Consider the following 11990-nt stretch of genomic DNA (forward strand, 5'->3'; position numbering starts at 1 on the left):
TTTCATAATGTTAATCTTTGGATATATTTTAATTTTTTTTTAGTAAAAAAAACTAATAGCAAGTCAATGAAAAACCGAATACTTTATAAACAATTGGTTTATTGTCTTTTTTGGATACAGGAATAGAAATAATGTGATAGTTAATCAAATTAATTGAAAAGTGATCCCGTCAATCATTAACATTGTGTATGGATTAAATATTTGTTTAATTTTAAAATATTGTTGTTATAAATGAGAATAATTATATTGAAATTATGCATTTATTGATACAAGTAAGAAGAATTATGTCGAAATTATGTATTTGATTTAGGCTAAAGTAGATGTGGTAAAGATATTTCACTCTCACTGTCACTCTAACTAAAAGTAACAAAATTTTATATCTTAGCTTTCTAGTGTTCGAAGATGTATAATTCTTATACTTAATTCAAAAATATTTCAATAAATAATTTCAATATTTTTTTTTTAAGGAAACAAAAATCTTAGATACTCATGTTGAAGAATATATACATTTTACATATAATTGCCCAAAAAAACCCATAATAATAGATATTTCTACTTTCTATCTAATATGGAAAAAGCATTTCCAAAAGTGGCTTGCTCCATTTTTAAAAATTACAGAGCTTTGACAAAATTTGAGTTCCTTTGTAAAATCTTATAACAAAAAACCTACAAATTCAATCTAGACCCCTGACTAAATTCATATAGACAAACCTTCAATTCATATCTGCCAACCTTCTTCTTGCGGTTCTCACAAAATACAATTATATGAAATGAGGCTTAAATAAATTATTTGAATATTCATATTTATTTATTTTAACAACTTTATGTAGACAACGCCTCTATAAATTAAATTGTTTTAATACAGATTATCATAAATTATTTCAATGAACCATGAACATATCATGTATGGTTAAAACATTTCAAGTAGCCTCAATACATGTCTTGGTCAATTTTGCTTGAAAGCTAGAAAATATTAGATGTAATTGTAAATTTTAAACTATGTAATTTATGCAATCTAAGTTATTAAGAAGATTTTCAAAGTATTCAATCCATTTATACATTTAAAAATGACAAAATCATATTTACAATTAGTATAAATTTATCTTACCATTGATTTAGCAAAACCTTAAAAGTGATCAAATTTCTTAAAATTTATTAAAAATATAAAATTTAAAAATTTATTTATAACCATAAACATTTGATCCTCGTAAATTTAAAATACGTCTATATTAGTTAATTAACTTTTATTTTTAAGTTCTAGAACTATTGGCAACTTTTGATCTTCTGCGAGCTTCATTAAAAAGGTTTAAATCATGAATAACTCATTATGCTTTAAGGAGTAGTTATAGAAATGCGAAGTTTTGAATTATGAAAAGCCATTAGTTCATTGTTTAAATATGTCCAAATATGTACATTCGTGGTTCTTTTCGTTTTCAACGCGTGCATCCACAGTGCTATTCTGAGTAGGTAATGAATCATGAACTTCCACAAGTAGCTTAATGATGTTGCTGAGGATTTTGAGACAAATAGTGCCTTTGATGGCGATTGGATTTGAGAGAATCGTAAATCAATTGTACTCGATAATGGTATGAAAGATATAAAATTTAAAAATAGTTATTTGAAATGGAAAATAATATCTACTATGATCAAATTAAAACGCCTTCTTGACATCATAGTGTCAGCTCATTTTCAGAGTTAGCGGACAACGGATACGGCAAGATTCCGATTCGTTGGATATAATATAAATCCTTTGAAAATTGATTACCCGTTAACTATTTATATAGGGTTGGTAAAAGTTGATGTAGGGTAGTATAATTTTTTTGAAAAATTATTATATAATAGTTATATAAATTAAAAGGCAGTTAAATATTGATAAACATTTATCTATAATAATTATTTATAGTAATTATTGAAACATTTTATTATTAATTATAAAATAAAGTAATGTATAAATTAAATATATAGAACAAGAATTTTTACCATAAAACACTTTTATTTTTAAAGGGACATTGTTACTATATTATGTTTTATTAATATTGTATCCCCACAAAACCATAATTCACTGTAAATATTTTTTTGTTTATATAACATTTTTTTAATTAATCAAATTAATTAAAAATACAAAAATAATATAACTATTTTTCAGATAAATCTCAATCTTTGATTTGTGTATAATATTATCAATTTCATGAAAGTTAAATGTCTACCATCTATTTAATAATTATTAATAATTAAACTAAAATCATGAAAATTTTATTTTAAAATAAACTCACTTATCATTTTAAATAAAAGTAATTTAAATACATCAAAATAATCCCAAATTAATTTCATACCTCAATTTTTTATAAATCATTGTATTGCTTTGTACTTATTATATATATATATATATATATATAACATTGCAGTGTGCAATTTATATGGCTAGAAGTTATATATAAATATAGATTTCAGTTCAGTAATAAAAACATAATATACATATTTTTAAACTAATAATGAATTTATATTACATTTTAGGAGAATGTGCCAAATCCCTTTTCTTGCAAAGTATTACAATTAATAAAGAATTTATATTACATCTATTTTAGTTTAGGAGAATGCAGCAAATCTCTTTTGTTGCAGAGTATTAACATTACAATTATGTTAAAAGGATCGAACTAGCTCATTTGAAAAGTATATGGAAGATAATTTACGCTGATACATATATAATCGACTACAGAAATTAATGAAAGTATTTGAGAGTGCGGTTAAATACTCTATCCATAATGTGTTTGGGTAACTGTTTAACTATGAAAACATTTTGGGAAAATATATAAATCAATACAGACGAATAAGATTGAGGAAAACTATGGTACCGTTTTGTGAAAAATATAGAAATCAATACAGACGAACTAGATTGAGGAAAACTATGATTCCGCGCAGGCCATAGCCTTTCCACATACAGTTTTGAGTGACATGCTACACACTGTTTCACATATAATATTGGAGAAAGTATTCGGGAACACTATTACATGTAGGGGGTTTTAAGACAATATTTAAAACAATGTTTGAGTGAATTGTTTTAACTTAAGACAAAAAGAAACTTGTGTATTGTCTTAAATATTGTCTTTAAGCGGGTGTCTGAAAATATAATGTCTCAAAATTTTGTCTCTATAAAGAAAATATAGAACACATATTATTATTGTCTCTATAAAGACAAGAATTATTGTCTATTAAGAGACAATTTGATTTGTCTCTCTAGAGACAATTTCATTTGTCTCTCTAGAGACAACTTCATTTGTGTCTCTTTAGAGACAATTACATTTTTGTTTTTTTAGAGACAATCGCTGAGATTAAAAACATATTGTCTCCATAATTCAAACTATTGTATCTGTAGAGACAATATAAAAAATTATTTAAAAAAAATAAATGTTCATAATTCAAACTATTGTCTCTCTAGAGACAATATAAAAAATTATTTAAAAAAAAAATAAATGTCCATAATTAAAACTATTGTCTCTCTAGAGACAATATCAAAAATTATTTAAAAAATAAAAGAAAATCATTTTGAATGTTCTTTCAAAGTAGTTTCACATTCAAAGTTCACAAATAATATTCGTGTATGAGAGAAACCACCATAGAAATACTTGTCTGATAGAAACCAGTGCATATGGGTTATTAATATTACCTTTGTTTAGTAAGAGGGGATTCAATTCATTGCTAAATTTACGCCCAAGTTTTACTTTGTGTTCCAACAAAACCTGGCACCCCTGTAAATCTGTAGGTTTACTCTACCAATTAAATAATAACAAGCTGTGTGTGTGGAGCACTCAATCCAACATTCACATTTCCACACCAGTAATTACTAACATCACAATGCAGCATTCCATGCCTAACGTGGTTTTCTTCCAACAGACATGAAGACAAGCAACACTTCAGAAAATATTGCTCGAGTATTAAACATGTCAAACCAACAGCAGATAAAATGTGATGTTTAAGCAATAAAACGACATAGAACTATTTCCTTCAAAGCCAAAGTTACCCAACATTGGCATGAATATAAGTGATAAATATATAAAAGTGAGGACTGACAATTGATGTCGGAACACTCCTATAAAATCTAAATCACCCTAGCATTAATACAGAGCAGAAAATGCTTTCCTCCAAGACCACGTGAGCTCAACATGGCCACCAATATATAAATGCAATGTCTAGCCAACATATTTAATTACTGTCAACTTTTCAACAACGTGCCAGCTTATAAAGCTTTAATATCTACTTCAAATGGGAGTCAGAAGTTTGGATTTAAGATGCTAACTTAGCTTTGATAAGCGTTACATCTCCTAGTTTTACTATAGTTAAAGGAAAATCTGTAGGCTACTGAATGGAAACAACTTTAGATTCAGACAATGCGAATCTTTATGCAGAAATCAATCAATAGCCCAATTAATGAATGGCGATACCTTTATGTGTTCGACAGACAACATACCCACAAGAATACCCAGGCAGGCTTGATAGCCACAATTATCAACTATGTAACCCAATTCCAGAGTTAAAATAAATCCTCAGACATAGCTAGAATTTTCAGAGAGTTTTAACAAGCCATAATATATTACAAGCAACAATCATCGCAACTAGCATTTCCGCCAACAGTACACAATGAAAGGCACTTGAGCATTCTTGAAATATTTGAAGAGTACAAAAAGTTCTTGTGCAAAATGTGCAAGAGTATATAACGTAAAAAATTGTCTTAGCATATAAAAATAGCTTTGTAATGGAGTTGAACTAAGATAGCTTAGCCAACTCCACCGATGAAAACATCTGCATAGTACCCAAATCACATATAGAGAGATGTGATAATGCTATTCTAAGCCCCAAATACAAATCAGAATTAAATGTCGGAACTCAAGAGCAAACTCCAATGATACAAAACTAATTGAATCCGCCAATCCCTAAATATGCAAAAGCATCTTAACAAAGCTATTCAAAAGCATCATCATCGTCATCTGGAAGGGGTTGGGCGGCAACTGCTACAAATTCTACGTCGTATCTGACAACATAAAAGATTGTAAGCCAAAGTTTCAATCTTTTAGAAATGGAACAAATTATTTCAATCAAAGTTAACAAAAAATAATAAGAAAAAAACATTCTACTTACTGTTGTTGGGTTGCAAGTTCTATCTGAACCTCAGGAGGAGTAAGAGCAGGTGACTCCACAAAATGAAGGTTTGCATCCCTATAAAAATAACCCATTATAGAATCAATGAATTTTTTTTAATATAACATTCATATTAGGGAGCTTCAGAAACTAGATTAAAGGCTCACCCTGAGAGCTTCCGTGCCAAGTACAGTTATGGCTTCTCAAAGTTGTAGTTACTTTTTGCAGATATCTCATAGTACTGAAGATTCTTCTTTCTATGAAAAGTAACTTGCTTAGCTTTCACTTGCCTATTCTTCACATCTACCTTGTTTCTACAAAGAACAATAGGAATGTTCTCACACACCCTAAAATTCACAAAGCTATTTAGCTAATCGTTTCAGGCAGTTGTGCCACCACACAATTAAGGAACCTTCATTTCTACTTAGAGATCCAACCCCTCTGCAAAAGAGATACCTGCAAAGATCTCTGTGCCATGTTGGGACATTCTTGTAAGTCAATCCTGCAATAACATCAAACATGATATCTTCACATTACCCATGAATACTGCAACAAACAAAATCCCAATCAGTAAATAAGAAGGAAACAAATAAATAGAAGGGGAAAACACAGAACCCTTGCCAATTCAATCAGGAAAATGCCAACAGAAACAGGAAAAGCAAACCCGTATTGATTAAAACAACCAATAACAGAGTCTGTCTATAAATTCAAAATTAAACTAAATTAAATTCAAATAAATATAAGTGGAAAAATACAGAACCCTTGCCAATTCAACGAGAAAAATGCCAACAGAAGCAGGAAAAGCAAACCAGTATTGATTAAAACAACCAATAAAACAACCTGTCTATAAATTCAAAATTAAATTAAATTAAAATTCAAAATAAAGAGACATAAACGAGTAAAATAGAGTGCTGATAAAAAGGAACCAAAAAAGGGCTCATAGTTGCTCCATTGTAATTGATATTGAGGTTAAAAGGTGTTTCTACTGAGCCCACACTACATACATATCAACACGGGAAAATAGAATTGATAAGTCAAAAGTTCTCTTGGGATTGATCCAAGTTTAAATCCATGTAGGACCTTTTTAAAAAAAAAGTTGAAAAGGCACCCCAAAAGCTCAAAAGTACAGTGCTCCAATCAACATGTGTCTACTGCACCTACAGAGGATGACAAAAAACACATGTGTCTACTACACCTGCTGAGGATGACAAAAAACACTACTTTCGTAAAGTCCCAAGAAACCTGATTTCAAGAGAAAATCAAAATCAGTCTGGCAAAATACAGAAATGGGAAAATAATCAAACTAATTATTGACGTACCTTAAGCACATTTTGTCATTAAACCTTACCTGATTGAGCCATAAATTTGGGTCAGCATTTCATCCTTGGCTTTCTCAACATGACAAAGCAATACTGCATGCAAAGCATCAAATCATCAATTCAAGTATCATGGACTGAATAAACACTGAGATTCTGTATGGTTGTATTGTGTGCTCATCCACATGGATGTCTTACTTTGGGAACATTTGCAGCAAGACTATTCAGAACAGCTTCCACATAACCACGGACTTCTTGAGCCATCATTCTGAGCTCCTCCTCCGGATCTACAGGCCTTCTTACCATGGTTTCCTGGATTATAAACAAGAAAATCAAACTAAGGTTGAATATTAAGTTGGGAAATAATTTTTCTATTCTCATCGTTGTATATGGTCATGGTCTCCTAGGCTAAAATGTGTATTGATTCTTAAATTATTTAATAGCAAACATTTTGATTATGTACATGTGCAACTTACGATGGAACTTTATGTGCTTCGTTGCCTATATAAAAGTGTTTCAATACAAGCTATAGTTGTTCACAATTATATTTTGGGTTACATAAAGTACTCTTGGCCTTTGGCCAGCTAAATATTGCCTACCCTCTACCTGATATCTGTTTAAGTTTTAACAGTGGAAATAGTTTGTCTTGAAGATCGAAGAAACTCAAAGGATGTTAGTCCTCGCTGAAAGCAAAGACTAGCAACCTATTTTGATTTTTTGCTAAATAGTTCTCTACCAGAGAAACCAAATTTTTTGGTTACCTTTAATTATTCATAAGTTGAACAATTTTCCAACAGCACAATGCCTACTTATCTACAATATAATTGTCCAGCAGAAAATAATGTGACTAGCATGCATTTGAATGCATTTTACTAATTTTTTAACCTTAAAGAGACATGTGAGTACTCGATAGTAAATCAAGAAAATTCCATATAACATAATGTAATTCAGTTAATGAAGGCTTCTCACCAGATCATGCCATCATTATGTCAGTGGTTATACTAGCAATTGTCCCAAAAGGTACAAAGAGAGGCTCATAGGATTATTAAATTGGAATTGTTGAATTTTTCTAGAAGAGTTAATTGGTTTGTGGAAAACCTTGTTTTCTTGGATTGGATCATTGTGCAATTACTTTTCTTTAGATGTTTTGTTTATATCTATATTACAAAGAACACATTGAATGTGTTATTTCATTTTAGAATAAGTTAATTACCCAAAATTAAGAAAGCTCTATAGATGGCCAAGCATATATGAAGAATGCATCTCATTCATATGCAATACCAAATCCATCTTTTCTTTTCTTTGAGTAAAATTTCAAAAGCATGAACACATGTGATTTCATATGCACAATAAACCCAACTTCTGAAATTTCAATGCTTGGATGCATCCCATTCATATGCTATAGTAAACCCATATTTTCCTTAAATTTCAATCCATAAACACATCCTTTTTAACCAGTTATAAATTTGGTCTGAACGTTTTTCTGGACTCTCCCTGGTTGAATCACTAAGCTCAATGGTATATGACACGAGGTTTTGATCATTCCAACAAGAACCTTTTATACCAATGTGCAGATGCTTTAGGGTATCTCTTCAAACCATCTTTATAATCGATATAAATAAAACCAAATCGAGATGTATAACCAAATCCCCATTCAAAGTTATCCATAAGCGACCAAGCAAAGAATCCACGGACATCTGCACCTTCCCTGCAAAACATCATATTATAGCTTTCGGATTTTCCCTTCTCTGCTTTGGAAAAAGCAATAATTAAAACTGCACTTGTATCCAATAGTGCACCACAGGTATTGTGCACTATAAAGATTTATACTCGTATGCTCTTTTTCTGTATAAAGATTTATACTCATCTGCTCTTTTGTGTCCGATTACAGTATATAAAATAATGGAATGAAATAGATTATGAATGTTACAGTGCTTCATGAGTACCTTATAGCTTGAAGTATGTAGTGCAGATGCTCTGAACAGTAATTTATACGCCATGTATCATTCAGTGCTTCATCAAGCGATGGATCAGAGTTTTCCACAGGGAAATCATTCACTCCTGCAACCAAATTTTAGCGTTATGTCTCCATCTATTGAAACCAAAAATGAAATGAAAATCGGTAATGTGATTTACTTACCATTTTCTGTTATAAATATAGGTGGATTGTTATACCGTTGTTTTATGTAGATTAGCAAATCCCTTAGCCCTGGTGCATACACATAAAGCCAAAAGGATGCCTGTGCAAATGTTACAGATATATATCAACATCTGTGGCTTTAGCTTTTAAATTAAACTACATAATTTGAGCTCAATTTTAAGCTTGAATATCAATATTTGTGTGTAAGTTTTGTTCTAAATATTTTAGCATACCTTGACTCCTATTGGCACCCCACTGTGCTCTGCTATAGAAATCAAGTCAAATGCAAATCAAATGTTAGTAAGTAGCAAGAACTTCCTGGATATACTACTGGATTTGATCCTTAGTTTGTTACATGTGAACAAAATGATAGTAAATGACGAGGCCTTACAGATGAAATTGGCTCCGTTGTCCCTGTTCTAGCCAGAGTTCACCTTGGTCGGGTCTAAACAATTAATTGCGTACTGACTTGTATAATAATTCATTCCGAGGAAGTCAAAGGATCCTTTTAACTGTTCAGATTCTTGCTTAGTGAACTTTAGCAAACGATCACTGAGCCTATCTCTCATTGTAAATGGGTAGTCCCCTGACGTTACTGGATCGATAAACCTGCCATACAAAAAGTCATAGTGGAACAGAGTACTGTAAGCAAATAAGCAAATATGATGATAGAAAATTTATGCACCTAACAAAAGCCATAAAAACAACTGACCACAAAAGAATCTTATATTAAATTGTAAGGATCCAAAACCAGAGACAAGTAATACCATCCGAGCATGAAATCAATCGCTCTCTGCGCTGCATTTTGGTCATCCTGAGATGACGAATAAGGATAAGTCCAGTTGTAGACTAATGTAATCCCTATACAACCCTTTTGCTCGACCTGCAAATATTTTCACAACACAAATCTCTCTTTGTGAGTGCAGCGAAAACATAGCTAAAACTGAGAAGCTAGTAACGAAAACTTAATGAACTTTTTAAATGCACATTGCACAGCCATTTCAAGTATAGTTAGAACACTGCTAAGTAAAAAATACTTGCTTAGATTTATACCAACTTTGGAGCTATCCAATGTTGAGAAGGATCAAAAGCCATTTTGTAACTGTTTTAGTTGATAGTGCGAATATCTCAATCTTCCAATAATACATCTTATATGGGGATGCCTAAGGGGCAGGGCTACTTAACAGATGCTAGGCTTATTGGTCTCTGTATGCATTTCTCTTTCAGACCCAGTATAGATGTACAATTTTAGTGACAACTAAGACAATGAGAACGCTCAAGTGGCCTAATTATCATCATTCACAACTATCATGAAGGAGTAGGATGATAGGTTTTTATTTCATATATCAGATAAAAATTCAACCATCAAATTGGGAAGATCTTACGGAAGGAGTAGGATAAGGGATTTTTGTGAAAACTGGGTAAACATTCCATTTGCATCATGAAATAGCACATATCGAATTCACATGGTAAAGCATAATCCCAATATAGTAGCATTTTCAAAATTGTTGTATTCATATTATCAGAATCTACCATTGCAATAAATTTCAGCATAGATTGGATAGCAGGATTCCAATGAAAACAAATTGGGAAAGAGGCTAATCATTATATTCTTCCAGTTATCCTATTCTATAAGGTTCATGGTGAAATCACAATGTTCTCTTGTTTAAATTGTATTTTTGAATGCAGATATGGATTCAACACGTTGGAAAACCCCAAGGTTTTCCCAAGGTATATGAATTGTGGGACTCGATAACTTTAAATTACAATTTTCCTAATATTTCAACAGATTTTGAGCAAAATCAACCAGAAAAGCTATCCAAAATAGGGCCAAAAGGTTGCCCCATTCGACTACTACGATGGGCAATTGGAAAATCATCATCAGTAAGCTGAGGTTCGAGTTAATTGTGCATCCTATTACCTCATAAGTTAGGGCCTAATGGATCCTGGATATAGTAGCCTTTTATGCAGTATGCCTGGTAACCGCATCCTCTGTTGCATCTCTTACCATGAATGTATGTCAGGCAACTATATATTTGAAGATCAAACCCTAAAACAGAGCACTTCCCATTGCCATAATTTTTATAGCTTAACCACTGTAAATCCATTTGTACATAAATCAACATTTTTATGTGCTCTGGGGTCTTTTGACATAAATCTACATGCTGACCAATTGAAAAAACAATCATGAAAGTTGATGTTAGCTTCAATTCTCTTAGGCTTTTGTGTGTAGAATAACTACTCTACCTTGTATTTGCTCCTATATACTTCCACATCAATTGCATGTGTGAGAAGCATGTAATGGCCCACTGTGTACATTTCATCTGCATCAGGTCTCTGAAAACCACAGAGGCCAGGGGAAAGAATTCCAACATCATATCCTAGGGTACAATATATAAAAGGTTCATTGAATGTTATCCACTGTTTAACCCGATCACCAAATAATCGGAAACATGCCTCTGCATAGGCAGTGAAATCAGTCCTGCATCATGATATCATTATAACATAAAAATGAGTGATCTGTAGAGCATGAATATCAAAGTACAGAAACTTAAGTTTTTCTCATGGGGAAATCCTAATCATAAACTATGTTTGGACTCAGAAATCCTCCATATCCATCCTCCAGAGACTGGGGAGTATCCCAGTGAAACAAAGTGACAGACGCTTGGATTCCTGCAATCAGCACCGTTCAGAGAAAGAGATGATCAAAACCTAATAAATAGGCTACATTACATGTGAGATCAATCAAGCTACAGTAAGTGAGAATATTGGATATAACCATTCTGGAGGAGTTCATTGATGAGGTTATTGTAATAGTCTACTCCTTCCTCATTGATCTCTCCTTTTCCCTCTGCAATAATTTATACACATTTGGTTAATGGACATCATAGATATCAAATTCATCTGTAAGAATTAATAAAATTTGCTGGACATTGAGAACTGCGAATGCGTTTGGTGATTAATTTTCTCTGTTGGAGCTTACTTGGAAATATACGAGGCCACGAAATCGAGAATCTGTAGGTATCCACTCCCATATCTTTCATCAGTTTTACATCTTCTTGCAAGATATATGAAAAATTATATAATTTTTTCTCATTTATGAATGAGATACAAAGAATTTAACCTAATCCCAATATCATTAACAACTACCATATTAGGAGCCCTGGAATTCTAAACCATTTTTTTTTACTAGGTCGCGGTTAGCTCTTCTATTCGATGGAAGAAGATCAATCCATTTATGGGAGGCTTATTAGGATTGTATTAGGATTGTGTGAGGTTCTTGTCGCCAATTGTGTGAGGTTCCTAGTTGCCCAACTTCCCATGAAATAGCTTCCATCCTCAACTCCTCCCATGAAATTGAAACCAGTAACCAGTAAAACAGCAAAAAAAACCTAAACCCC

The 11990-nt window shown here is 31.9% G+C and overlaps 1 pseudogene; it reads right to left on the reverse strand.

The window, feature by feature from the left end:
* Positions 1-7988: 7988 nt before the first annotated feature.
* On the reverse strand, positions 7989-11648 carry LOC149171679 (beta-glucosidase 12-like; annotated as a pseudogene).
* Positions 11649-11990: the final 342 nt, after the last annotated feature.

Source organism: Pinus tabuliformis, chromosome 4_2, assembly GCF_031772625.1.
Source record: "Pinus tabuliformis cultivar Carrire ecotype Pingquan chromosome 4_2, CPIR1, whole genome shotgun sequence".
Lineage (NCBI taxonomy): Eukaryota > Viridiplantae > Streptophyta > Pinopsida > Pinales > Pinaceae > Pinus > Pinus tabuliformis.